The sequence below is a fragment of the Elephas maximus genome, chromosome 26 (genome assembly GCF_024166365.1).
Source record: "Elephas maximus indicus isolate mEleMax1 chromosome 26, mEleMax1 primary haplotype, whole genome shotgun sequence".
Taxonomy (NCBI): domain Eukaryota; kingdom Metazoa; phylum Chordata; class Mammalia; order Proboscidea; family Elephantidae; genus Elephas; species Elephas maximus.
The window spans coordinates 315,119-328,951 of NC_064844.1; the positions used below are offsets into that span (position 1 = coordinate 315,119).

At 42.5% G+C, this 13,833-nt stretch overlaps 2 long non-coding RNA genes across 3 annotated transcripts; one reads left to right on the top strand and one right to left on the bottom strand.

The window, feature by feature from the left end:
• Nucleotides 1-1,090: 1,090 nt before the first annotated feature.
• On the bottom strand, nt 1,091-7,356 carry LOC126068126 (uncharacterized). The gene is made up of 3 exons (XR_007515560.1): nt 6,869-7,356; nt 6,088-6,513; nt 1,091-6,016 (listed from the first exon to the last, which is right to left on the bottom strand). It is a non-coding gene; the product is annotated as an uncharacterized LOC126068126 (long non-coding RNA).
• On the top strand, nt 5,696-6,721 carry LOC126068127 (uncharacterized). Of its 2 annotated transcripts, none has more exons than XR_007515562.1 (3): nt 5,696-5,751; nt 6,391-6,461; nt 6,675-6,721. It is a non-coding gene; the product is annotated as an uncharacterized LOC126068127 (long non-coding RNA). The 2 variants fall into 2 exon arrangements; XR_007515561.1 differs by lacking the exon at nt 5,696-5,751 and adding an exon at nt 6,193-6,248.
• Nucleotides 7,357-13,833: the final 6,477 nt, after the last annotated feature.

Below are 13,833 nucleotides of genomic sequence, written 5' to 3' on the forward strand. Positions count from 1 at the left end.
GGTAGAGTGAGGCCCCTCACTGTGTTCTTCTTTTTCAGTAATGCTTTACTGATCTGGGGTCTCTTGTCCTTCCATATGAAGTTGGTGATTTGTTTCGCCATCTCATTGAAAAATGTCATCGGAATTTGGATCGGAATTGCATTGTATCTATAGATCGTTTTTGGTAGAATAGATATTTTTACAATGTTGAGTCTTCTTATCCATGAGCAAGGTATGTTTTTCCACTTACACAGGTCTCTTTGGTTTCTTGCAGTACTGTCTTGTCGTTTTCTTTGTATAGGTCTTTTACATCTCTGGTAAGATTTATTCCTAAGTATTTTATCTTCTTGGGGGCTACTGTAAATGGTATTGATTTGTTGATTTCCTCCTCGATGTTCTTTTTGGTGTAGAGGAATCCAACTGATTTTTGTATGATTATCTTGTATCCTGATACTCTGCTGAACTCTTCTATTAGTCAATTCTGAACTGATTTAAAAAATTAATAATTATTAATAAATTCTAATGAGCTGGTGTTCCAGCTAGGATAAGATAATCCTAGCTACTAACAGGTTGGATACCATGGACAACCAGGATGCTCTGTGTGGCAGCAGACTCACCCGTCTTACCCGATGCACCCAGAGATGGGTGGCATCTAGTGGACCATGAGGCCAAGGCCATTCCAAATGGTACTGGCTCTATAAAGAACACCACCAGCTACAGGCACAAAGATAGGTCCAACATGGATACAGGATCCAAGTGGCATTGGGCGTCACAGCCCCCAAGGTCACATCTGCACACAAAAAGCACAGCTGTAGGAACTGCCATCACCTGACACAATGGACAAGGACATAAGACGTCTTTCACAAACACACACTATTCTTCTAAAGGGTCTTGAAGGTAGACCATAAAGATGGAAGACAGTGGTCCTATGAGCTCTTCGTGAGGATAGCCTTGTACATGTCCCCTGCCCAGTCTGTCCAGATGTTTTTCCTCATTTTTGATAAGATGATAAAACAGCTTCTACCAAAGCCTCCCAACCAGTCATTCTGAGATCAATGCCAAATCTTACCATGGTTCTAAAAATAGCTAGAATAGTCAATCACATAAAATCTCCAAATTTTATTTTTACCTCTTTAATATAAAAACGGTATAATAGCAGCATTAAAGGAAAGATTTTAACGATTTTCATTTTTCAGACCAAATTACTTTTCAGCGAGTAGTTTAATCTCTCATTTCCCCTGAGCCAGCAAGTCCGTGTTTTCCCTTATTCCTCCCTTTCACCATCTGCATCCTGTGTGGGAGAGGATCAACAGAACTTGAAATCCTAACACAAGCAGGAAACAGAAAACTACCCCAAAGCAGGTAAAAGACAATAAAAGGCCTAATTAGAATCCTGGGTGACTATAAATGACGTAACTACCCATATTTTACAATCTGCCCGTGCACAGGTTTAGAATTTTATTCTGACAACAGCTGTGGCAAACTTACAAGTTATGTCAGCGCACACCATGTATCTGACAGGAAGCAGGCCCAGGCAGACTCCTCTGTGACAAAGGCTAGCTCAGGGCTGCGTACAGCTGCGATGCTATGAGAGGCGATGGTCATCTTATAAAGGGGGAGCTGACTGCACTGAGATAAAAATGGCTGTTTCTGAAACTCTGAGGTAGAAAGTTGTGTATTTATAAGTAGAGTTAATCTCAAGCTAATTATGTTCTATTTGGGCTTTCCTGTCTGCTGGCCAAATTAAACCATCTCAAATATTTAAAAACGTTGGCTGAAAAGTTAGAGAGCTAAGAATTATAAAGTGGCAACTGTCACACAGAGGACCACCCCCTCCACCGTCCTGTTCTTTTAAAAAGGAAACTATCCAAATCATTTTCTCGACTGGCTCTAGTAGGCCTCCTCTTATCCCCTCACCCCTTTCACTGGTCTAGATATTGTGTGCTACAAAAAAAAAAAAACAACTAACATCTGCTTAACATTTATTTTCTTTTAATCTCTATTTATATTTTGTTTTCCAAATTTTCACCCAGATCTTAAAAAAAAAAGAACTTTCAATAACTAATGGTTTGACATGATGTCAGCTATTTCAGATTTCAGATGCTCAGTGTCATTCTTTGCTTTTCACTGCCTCCTTGCCTTTGTGGGAGAGAAAATAAGTTAAACTACATCTTAAAATGTAATTCTTTCTGAATCATCATTAAAGCAACACTGAGAGAAGAGAGGTTATGTAATGGAAGGAAGCAGCTGTAATGGTGGAATTTAGGTTCAAGCTGATAAAGCTGGTAAGAGCCAGAGCTTCCAAGGATGGTCCCGAAAACTAGGCCAAGGCCTTTGCTCCCTCCCTATCAACCTACCCTTGCTGTTCAGTTGATTCCAAATCATAGTAACCCTACAGGACAGAGTAGAACCGCCCCACAGGGTTTCCCAGGAGTGGCTGCTGGATTTAACCTGCCGCCCTTTCGGTCAGCAGCTGAGCTCTTAACCACTGTGTCACCAGGGCTCCTCACCGGGGCTCCTCCTTACCGACATGAAATTACAGAAATCTGAAACTGTCTTTCTGACTTATTCTCAAGGTAGCTTTCGTTTTAGCTGGACTGTTTCTAAACAGACTGAAGTACAGAATGCTTATTGTTCAACCAAGGACAATTTCTACAAGGCCTGATTCAGGCTGAGGATTATTTTTATTTTGCCCCACATTTCTTGAACTCAAAGTGGTTTTAACCTAGGTCACAGAGGTAGAAAACCTAGTGGACTCTGCTAGGTCCCTTAAGCCAGCTTTCTCCTTCTTTGGTCCTTTCTCCCACAGGCTGTTAGGGGGTGACACCACTCTTCTCACCAGGGAAGGTCCTGGTAGGTGCTTCTTGAAAAATTTACAAAAGTAACCTAGTACCAGAAAATATGATAATATCCTATACCATACTTTCTTAGAGGGAATATAAACTGATTCACCTTTCCTGGAAAGTAATTTGGCAACGTTTACCAAAGTCTTAAAAACGTATGCACTTCACTTACAGGGATTTATTCCAGAGAAGTCCACTCATCTCCCAGTTCTAACCTTTTTTCTGTTATCTCTGTATGTTAGGTTTATGGACCATTTAACTGTTCTTGTGTTTCTGTATTTTACAATAGACTATAATAAACATATACTCCTTTTCTAATAAAAAATGACCAGTAAATATCAATCACATACAAACATACCCTGTCCAAAACCTGCGTTCAGAACTGTTTAGTGTTCAGTGCAGGGACTACCGTCAACAACTGGTTTCTTTATACTGGAAACTCAATAGAAATTAAAAGTAGTTTTTACAACCACCTAGAGTTTGGGGAAACCCTGGTGGCATAGTTATTAAGAGCTACGGGCTGCTAACCAAAAGGTCGGCAGTTTGAAGCCACCAGCTGTTCCCTGGAAACTATGGGGCAGTTCTACTCTATTCATAGGGTCGCTATGAGTTGCAATCGACTCAACGGCAATGGGTTTGGTTTGGTTTTGGGTTTAGAGTTTGGGATGTAATAAAAATAAAATGCTGGCAAAAGCCCACATCTACTTTTGCAGCTATTACTTTCATAGGATGGCCTAAACAGAGCTTCAAACGACAAAGATTTCATCTCGTGACCCATGGGTGTTCCTTCATGCTTTCACAGGTTTTCATGGGATGTGCGAGTCCATGGAGCTCTGGTGGCACAGTGGTTAAGTACTCCACTGCTAACCAAAAGGTGGGCAGTTCGAATCCACCAGGCACTTCTTGGAAATCCTATGGGGCCACTCTACTCTGTCCTGTGGGTCACTATGAGTGAGAATCGACTCCACAACAACAGGTTTTTGTTGTTTATGTGAGTCAATACTAATGTGGTAGCTAGAGTTCTCCCAAGGACACCTGGAATCCTATTATCTGATGAGATATTCTTTTCCTCCATTTTACTGGGAAGGGAAAGCAAGTTTTAACAGTTTTTTGGTCAAACCACATGCCTTTTCTGAATCTGTTCACAGTACTGTTTCAAGCTGTTTTCTGGAGGGCCCACAGGGGCTACATTTAAAACCTTCTGGTCATTGTTTGCTAACTGTTGGGATGGTTTTAATCTGGGAGGAAGCCAGGATTTGGAAAAGTTCCTAAAATGTCTCCAGACTGACTTGGGAGAAACTGCTTCACAGAAGTGGCTGTGTTCCTGCCCCGGGATAAACATATTAGAACAGACACATGCTGTAACTGCAGACCAGGAGAATCACATTTTTTAAACACATTACATTACATCCCAAAGGCAACCAGGTTTCTAACTGTTATCAGTATCAACGAAAAAACCTGCTCAGCAGGACCACAGCCTCAATATATTAATTTACAACCTCTGCCTCTTGGAATACTCTTGGTGTTTGTTTTAACTTTTCTACTAGAACCTAGTTTTCATTACACTAGATTTCTTGAGGAAATTTTCTTGATGAGGTTTTATTTGATGACTCAGGTAAAATTTTCTGAGGTAAAAGAACCACATCACCTCAGAAGACATTTCCAACCCCCGCCACGATTTTGACTTGAGGCATGTGAAGGAGGCCCTTTATGAGGCTTGGGGCCATTTCAGTTGTAGGTTCCAGGAAAGCCTGAGTCTCTCAGTAGCTGATATCAATCAGACACCCCCTCTTCCCAAGTCAGAACTATTTCAAATGCCTGAGTCAGTTCCAGGAGCATCTCAGGTTTCACGAGGCTCAGTAAACCTTGTCTAGGTTAGGCAGACTCTTCTAGGCCTCATCTCAGGACACATGGCTAAAACGGTTTCTTCCTTTTCTAATTCTTACATGATTTATCATGTATACATTCCTAAAATTCCACCCAGGAATAGATCACCACAGCAAGGGTTTCCGAAGTTGTGGTTCTGAACCCATCGCACCAGAGCCATCTGAGTTGTTTGTTAAAAGAACAAATTCCTGGACCCTACCCCAGTCCTGTTGAACCGAAGTCTCTGGGACAGAGCTCTAAGAGTCTGCTTTTTAAAAATTTTTAAAGCTTTTACAAGTGCCCCTGGTGATTCTTACGCATGGTGAAGTATGAAAACCCCTGCACTGGCCCAACTGTTAAGAGTAAACGAAAGGGAAAGAGAAAGAAACCCCAGCAAGCAGAGGCAGGAGGATTTGAATCTGAGGATTTAATACCAAGGGTGAAACAAGGTTAAAAAGGTCAGTGGGGAGGAATTATGGACACCTTTGCTTCAACTCCAACTCCTTCGTATGCCAGTTTCAGTTAGGCCGGCTGCATCAGTGCGCTGATACTTTCTTCTACTTCTGAGAGCTTCTTCAGGATTTGGTTCACCTTGACCTCATCAAATTCCAAACAGAGAAATTCAGATTCCTGGAAAACATAAAAGGATGTTTGAGAGGGGACCCTGAGACAGCGAAGTCTCTGCATCTAGCATGACCTAGTTCCAAAGGTCTAGGGCCCCTGCTCAGCAAGCCTGGCTCAGAGCTCAACTCCTCAAATGCATCCTTGTTATTTCACCCAACGAAGCAGCTCCATAGCAATGCCTGAAACGAAACCACTTTCCTGAAGATGTTTCATCAACAGTGAAGAGGTACACAAATGCCTGGTGCCCTCGTTAGGAGGATGTGAGAAGCTCTTCACACCTGTCATCTCATTACAGAGGTACGCAAATGCCTGGTGCCCTCGTTAGGAGGATGTGAGAAGCTCTTCACACCTGTCATCTCATTACAGAGGTACACAAATGCCTGGTGCTCTCGTTAGGAGGATGTGAGAAGCTCTTCACACCGGTCATCTCATTACAGAGGTACACAAATGCCTGGTGCCCTCGTTAGGAGGATGTGAGAAGCTCTTCACACCTGTCATCTCATTACAGAGGTACACAAATGCCTGGTGCCCTCATTAGGAGGATGCGAGAAGCTCCTCACACCTGTCATCTCATTACAGAGGTACACAAATGCCTGGTGCCCTCATTAGGAGGATGCGAGAAGCTCCTCACACCTGTCATCTCATTACAGAGGTACACAAATGCCTGGTGCCCTCGTTAGGAGGATGTGAGAAGCTCTTCACACCTGTCATCTCATTACAGAGGTACACAAATGCCTGGTACCCTCATTAGGAGGATGCGAGAAGCTCCTCACACCTGTCATCTCATTACAGAGGTACACAAATGCCTGGTGCTCTCGTTAGGAGGATGTGAGAAGCTCTTCACACCTGTCATCTCATTACAGAGGTACACAAATGCCTGGTGCTCTCGTTAGGAGGATGTGAGAAGCTCTTCACACCGGTCATCTCATTACAGAGGTACACAAATGCCTGGTGCCCTCGTTAGGAGGATGTGAGAAGCTCCTCACACCGGTCATCTCATTACAGAGGTACACAAATGCCTGGTGCCCTCATTAGGAGGATGCGAGAAGCTCCTCACACCTGTCATCTCATTACAGAGGTACACAAATGCCTGGTGCTCTCGTTAGGAGGATGTGAGAAGCTCTTCACACCTGTCATCTCATTACAGAGGTACACAAATGCCTGGTGCCCTCGTTAGGAGGATGTCAGAAGCTCTTCACACCTGTCATCTCATTACAGAGGTACACAAATGCCTGGTGCCCTCATTAGGAGGATGCGAGAAGCTCCTCACACCTGTCATCTCATTACAGAGGTACACAAATGCCTGGTGCTCTCGTTAGGAGGATGTGAGAAGCTCTTCACACCGGTCATCTCATTACAGAGGTACACAAATGCCTGGTGCTCTCGTTAGGAGGATGTGAGAAGCTCTTCACACCGGTCATCTCATTACAGAGGTACACAAATGCCTGGTGCCCTCGTTAGGAGGATGTGAGAAGCTCCTCACACCGGTCATCTCATTACAGAGGTACACAAATGCCTGGTGCCCTCGTTAGGAGGATGTGAGAAGCTCTTCACACCTGTCATCTCATTACAGAGGTACACAAATGCCTGGTGCCCTCGTTAGGAGGATGTGAGAAGCTCTTCACACCGGTCATCTCATTACAGAGGTACACAAATGCCTGGTGCCCTCGTTAGGAGGATGTGAGAAGCTCCTCACACCGGTCATCTCATTACAGAGGTACACAAATGCCTGGTGCCCTCATTAGGAGGATGCGAGAAGCTCCTCACACCTGTCATCTCATTACAGAGGTACACAAATGCCTGGTGCCCTCGTTAGGAGGATGTCAGAAGCTCTTCACACCTGTCATCTCATTACAGAGGTACACAAATGCCTGGTGCCCTCGTTAGGAGGATGTGAGAAGCTCTTCACACCTGTCATCTCATTACAGAGGTACACAAATGCCTGGTGCCCTCGTTAGGAGGATGTGAGAAGCTCTTCACACCTGTCATCTCATTACAGAGGTACACAAATGCCTGGTGCCCTCGTTAGGAGGATGTGAGAAGCTCTTCACACCTGTCATCTCATTACAGAGGTACACAAATGCCTGGTGCTCTCGTTAGGAGGATGTGAGAAGCTCTTCACACCGGTCATCTCATTACAGAGGTACACAAATGCCTGGTGCCCTCGTTAGGAGGATGTGAGAAGCTCTTCACACCGGTCATCTCATTACAGAGGTACACAAATGCCTGGTGCCCTCGTTAGGAGGATGTGAGAAGCTCTTCACACCGGTCATCTCATTACAGAGGTACACAAATGCCTGGTGCCCTCGTTAGGAGGATGTGAGAAGCTGTTCACACCGGTCATCTCATTACAGAGGTACACAAATGCCTGGTGCCCTCGTTAGGAGGATGTGAGAAGCTCTTCACACCTGTCATCTCATTACAGAGGTACACAAATGCCTGGTGCTCTCGTTAGGAGGATGTGAGAAGCTCTTCATACCTGTCATCTCATTTGATCCTATAATGATTTTTTTTAACTTTTTAAAATATTATATTTAAAAGCTTACACAGCAAGTTAGGTTCCCATTTAACAATTTCTACACAAATTATTCAGTCATATTGTTTACATTTTTCACAATGTGTCGCCATGCTCATTCATTCAATTTAGGTTGTACGATTTCAGATCCTAAAATAATTTTTAAGATAAATACTTAAGTATCGCCATTTTATACCTGTAAGACCCTGAAGTACAGAGAGGTTAACCTGTATCACAAAATCAGAAAAAGGAAGAGTCAGCTTGTGAAACCCCAGCTCTGGCTGACTCCAAAGCCCAATCTGTCTCCTAGCACCCTGTAGTACAGCAACGGAATGAAGATTTGGATTGGCTCTGCGATAGCCTGGGAACTGGGATAACTCAAACTTAGCTAGCCAGAAATTGTGACAAACTGTCACAAGATGCTCAAGAAACATCAACCAGGTAATTACTAAACAATGATCCTGAGATAACAACAAACACTTCTGGAGCCTTCCTGCTTGCTGCAAGCCACCCCTCCGAAGATCTTCTCTAAATACATTTCCTTCAATCACTGTTTTCCTTTTGTATACTACACTCAATTAATCCTAAATTAAGGAGACATCAAAGAATAAGGACTTTGAGTGTGGTGGCAGAAATTTCACGCACACTGGAGAAATCCGTAGTCCACAATATCTAGAGAGTGAAGGGCAGATTATACATATCCAAGAGTTGTTATATTCAAGGTTCTCAAGAACATTAATTAAACAATTTTAGAGCAATATGAATCCTGGTAGTGCAGTAGTTGAGAGGCTGGCTGCCATCTGAAAGGTTGGCAGTTCGAATCCACTCCTTCGAAACCCCATGGGCCAGTTCTGCTCTGTCCTATGGGGTCACTGTGAGTTGGAATCGACCAGACAGCAACGGGTTGGTTTTGGTGTTTTTTACGAATCTTTAGTGATCATATAATCCAACTACCTTGTTTCCTATATAATGAAATCAAGACCCAGGCATGCTAAATGACCCGCCTAATGTTTGTTGATGGCAGAGCTACCAGATGAAAGCTCTTTTCTCTGTATCTATCTAAATACTATAGCTTCCCTGCCAAAGCTGCAGGTAAAGAAAGGTCAAACAGCCTCTTTAGAGGGAGGAAGTCACTCTGCCCTAGCTGGAAGAAGTGGATTTTGTAAAAGGACTTTGCTGCTGCCACACTGCTATTGAGAGGATACTGATGCCACTGAACACCCCCTGGGAAAGCCAGTGCAGAGTGAAAGCAGGGACCTCTTGGATGAAAGGCTTCCAAAGGGAGAGAAAGCAGGTTTCCCCACCACAGGGAACCCTCTCTTCAAACACGTAGTTGGACAGGAGAGGAGTGTGGTCTTATATGTGAGCTTGGAAACTCTGCCAAGTCTGCATTCAGACCAAAGCAAAAACCAGTTTTAAACAAAGAAAGAATACTATAATAATGAAGTTTCTTGTGTTTAAGCTGCAGGAGGGGTTATCTCCCTTTGGAAAGAAGAGCAAATTTATGGTCAATGAGGCAGTTGAGCTCGTTGAATTAAGAACAGGTCTCAGATCTGAAAGTGTCTTGTTCTTTGTTCAGTTTTATTAAGATCTGTAGCCTAACTTTAAAACTTTTTTTTAACATTTGGCCTTTGAAACAATGGTCTAGAAATGAATAATTACCAGAGTCTAACACATATATTCAGAAAATTGGCAGAAAAGATGATGTAACCAATGTTTCATCTCAGTGAAAGTCAGTCTCAACAATAAATGATTCTGTTTTCTATTAATATGGGAAGAAATTACCAAGGACAATCTTCATAGAGAGAAATGCCTGAGCAGGGTGTGTTAATGAATAACCTGGATCTTTTCTGATGGGGGTGGGGGGCACTAGTTTGTTGCAGGTTTAAGTACTCAAATTATCTTAGATTGGCTCTCCAAGTATTAATGAAGCTCAGTTTATTTTTAAAGGAGACCAAATACCAGAAACAAAGAACAGGATGTATAAAGGAAGTCCAAAATTAAGCAGATATATTTTCCCTCCATTCTGAACTCTCACCTCTCTTGCCTGGAAACAATGCACACAACCTTAGAAGACACATGGAGCCATGCCTTCGAAGACACATGGAGCCAGGCCTTAGAAGACATATGGAGCCAGGCCTGGGAAGACACATGGAGCCATGCATGCCTGCAACAAAATTTACCTGAAACTGTATTATCAGGGCCTAGTTTCCTCTAGGTATGCTATCAAAATATTTGATAAGAATTGAAGGGCCTTTAAATGCGGGCTTAACACACGGAGCTTTGTTCAAATTTCCCGTTTGGCTAGGGTGTCCTAGAGAAAGTACATCTAATGCAATTAAAGTTAGCTTTTAGAAATGCAGGTGATGTTTATCGAGCCAGAGACAGAGAATAAATGAGCAATCCGAAACACCTCCCCCCTCCAAAAAAAAAATTGTGTATTTTTCTTTGAATTACATGATATAGTCTTTGGATGGCTACGTTTTAAAAAAAATATATTTCATACACTCCAGAGCCTTGTACCAACCAGGTGTTCAATAAAAACCTTTTTCTTGCTTGTCACTTACTGAGAAATTGTGATCATCATCAACTAAGATTAAGCACTTTTAAATTTAGGTTGCATTTAGGAACTCTAAGTGATTTTTATGGACCACTTCTTAATCACAAGGCTACCCCAAAGTCTTAGCGCTCTGAAGAGCATAAAGACACAGGACGAATCTGATATTCTCTAGCCTGTGCTTCTGGGGAAGATAGAAAGCACCTTGCTTATATGGGTCTAGTAGCACAAACGGGGCATTTTACACTATTTTCACAGTTGGTCCAAAAAGAGTTTTGCTAGAAGCAAAAAGTTAATATTTTTTAACTGAGATTTTCTTTGCAATTAAGACAGGAAACTGTTCTTCCTATGCTATCCAACTCCTCTCCTCACCTCTCAGTAAGCCGACACTGCAGGCTGGGTACAAAGTCTTAATGTAAGTAGGCTGCCTCCTTGTCGGCAATCATACACTCCACCTACTGCCACCTTCTTCTCACTGCCGGTGCCATTTTCTTATCTTCCTTTGGTGTAAACAAAGGGGACGTGCTACGGCTAATGCCACTTTTGGCTGAACTGAGGGAGGGATGGCAGCTGCATTTGCTGGGATTACCTAAGCATATTATTCGATCTTTCTAGTCTGGAATGCAAAGTTAACCCTTGTTTTGCCACTGGCAAAAGAGAAACACGTGCCAGCCTTGACTACCTTCAGAAAACCAAAAACAAAAAAAACCCAGTGCTGTCGAGTCGATTCCGACTCATAGCAACCCTATAGGACAGAGTAGAACTGCCCCATAGAGTTTCCAAGGAGCGCCTGGTGGATTCAAACTGCCAACACTTTGGTTGGCAGCCGTAGCACCTAACCACTATGCCACCAGGGTTTCCAGAAGCAGCAGCAAAATCTAGAAAACTTGAGCAGTGGTAACAACAGATAATTTAATAACCTTTCTGAAAGTGGACTCTCGAAACTATTAGCCACTTAGTTTTGCAATTATATAAATATGTCTGGCTGCTGGTGTGAAGTCTTAGGTCAACGTTCTGATTCCAACACCCTGGATATGTCAGGGCTTGGCCATGAGTCACTTCTCTACCTGTCAAACTGGGTATGTTTTCCTTCTCCTTTGCCATTCCCAATATTTTCTATGTGGGGGGTATCATTTCTGCATTCCCTACTTTACTTTTTGGCCTCAAGCACTTCTTCTTTTGGTTCACACGACCAACAGTACAGACATCAAAGCTGAGTCTCCTCAGGCCACCTCAGCACATGACCAGCAAACACAAACTCCAAAGATAAGCAGGCAAGAATTTTCACGATGGCTAGGCTGGTAGGAAAGCTGCCCTCCAAGGGACAAATAATGGGATGAGCCAGACCAATATTTGGTTTTTCTCAGTATCATTTGATATTGGAATCTTGTATGATAGCACTTTGATATGTATTTTAGAAAACCCCCTAAAACAAAAAACAAAACAGTAACTGTGGAAGATGAGATTTCATTAAGAATTTGCATCTAAGGTCTTTGATACCAGAAACATAGCCTCATCACCACATCTGTTCTTGTAGCCTGGATCTAAAGCTACTGCTGTTCCTTAAAACAATAGTAAAAATAAGTAAGTGAATGAAACAAAAACTGATGATTTATAATCTTTTTTCTTCATCTTTCCACAAAAAAAAATTAACAATATATGTAACAATGAACAATGATCCTTACTCAGACTATTTTTATCTGAGACATCCTCATTTCACATATCGTAGCCAGCAAGTCCTACGCCTGTGTAAAGAGCATGCTAGCCCAATTTTCCAAAAGGGGAAAAAAACATACTGTAAACAACAAAGCAGTCATCCTTCTGAGGATTCAAAAGGGCTGAAATCAGAGTCCTTTGGAGCTCTAAGACTACAACTTAAAAACCGAGCAACTAAATTAAAATGACTCAGCCCAAAACTCAAGAGGTGTGTCTACAACGTGTTAAGAGCTATGTGGGACTACGACAGGGTCTGCAAGAGATGCCTCAGCAGCTTCCAGACGAGTTTATCCACAATAACAATCCCCCACTTTACACAGAAGAGAGCCAAGCACTGCTAGTACAGCATGAAGGGATTACCATGACTGGACAACAATTCCTGCTTTTTTCTGGAGACAGCATTCAGGAGTGCCAGAGGACTCTGGAGAACAGCCTGACAACAGTAGTTCAAGTACCTAAAAAAGTTAACTGCTTCCCCATTCTTATTGTGTTTAAAAATAAACTTTAGGGGAAAACATGAACTTTTTATCAGTTTATTAGAAACCCAAGGTGGCGGGGGGGTGGTGACAGGAAGACACGCTCGGTATCCAGAAAGTTTCAGATCTGCCACAGATGTAAAACCAGAAACCAGACCTACTGCTGTCAAGTCAATTCTGACTCATAACAACCCTAGAGGACAGAGTAGAGCTGGCCCATAGGGTTTTCAAAGAGCGACTGGTGAATTCAAACTGCCAGTCTTTTGGTTAGCAGCCGTGCTCTTAACTGCTGCACCACTAGGGCTCCATTTCACTGCTAAACAGATCTAATGCATCCAACTGGCACACACAGATTTTCTATAAAATGGCCAATTTTGACAAAGGATATGAACAGGCACTTCACCAAAGAAGACATTCAGGTGGCTAACAGACACAAGAGGAAATGCTGCCTATCATTAGCCATTAGGGAAATGCAAATCAAAACTACAATGAGATACCATCTCAACCCAGCGAGGCTGGCATTATTTCAAAGAACACAACACAATAAATGTTGGAGAGGTTGTGGAGAGACTGGAACACGTACACACTGCTGGTGAGAACGTAAAATGGCACAACCACTTTGGAAATCAATTTGGCACTTCCTTAAAAAGCTAGAAATAGAACTACTGTACAATCCCACAAGCCTGCTCCTTGGAATATATCCTAGAGAAATAAGAGCCATCACACAAATAGGTATATGCACACCCATGTTCACTGTTTATTAGCACTGTTTACAATAGCAAAAAGATGGAAGCAACCAACGTGCCCATCTACAGATGAATGGATCAACAAATTATGGTATGCTCACACAATGGAATACTACTCAACTATGAAGGACAATGATGAATCCGTGAAACATCTCATAATATGAATGAATCTGGAAGGCATTATTCTGAGTGAAATTAGTTGCAAAAGGACAAATATTGTCTGAGACTACTATTATAAGAACTCAAGAAAAGGTTTAAACACAGAAGAAAACATTCTTTGATGGTTAAGAGGGTGGGTAGGGACTGGGTATTTGCTAATTAGGTAGGAGACAAAAATTATTTCAGGTGAAAGGAAGGACAACACACAATACGGGGGAAGTCAACACAATTGGACTAAACCAAAAGCTAAGAAGTTTCCTGAACAAAACCAAACACTTTGAGGGACAGAGTAGCAGGGGCGGGGGTCCGGGGACCATGGTTTTAGGGGACATCTAGGTCAACTGGCATAACA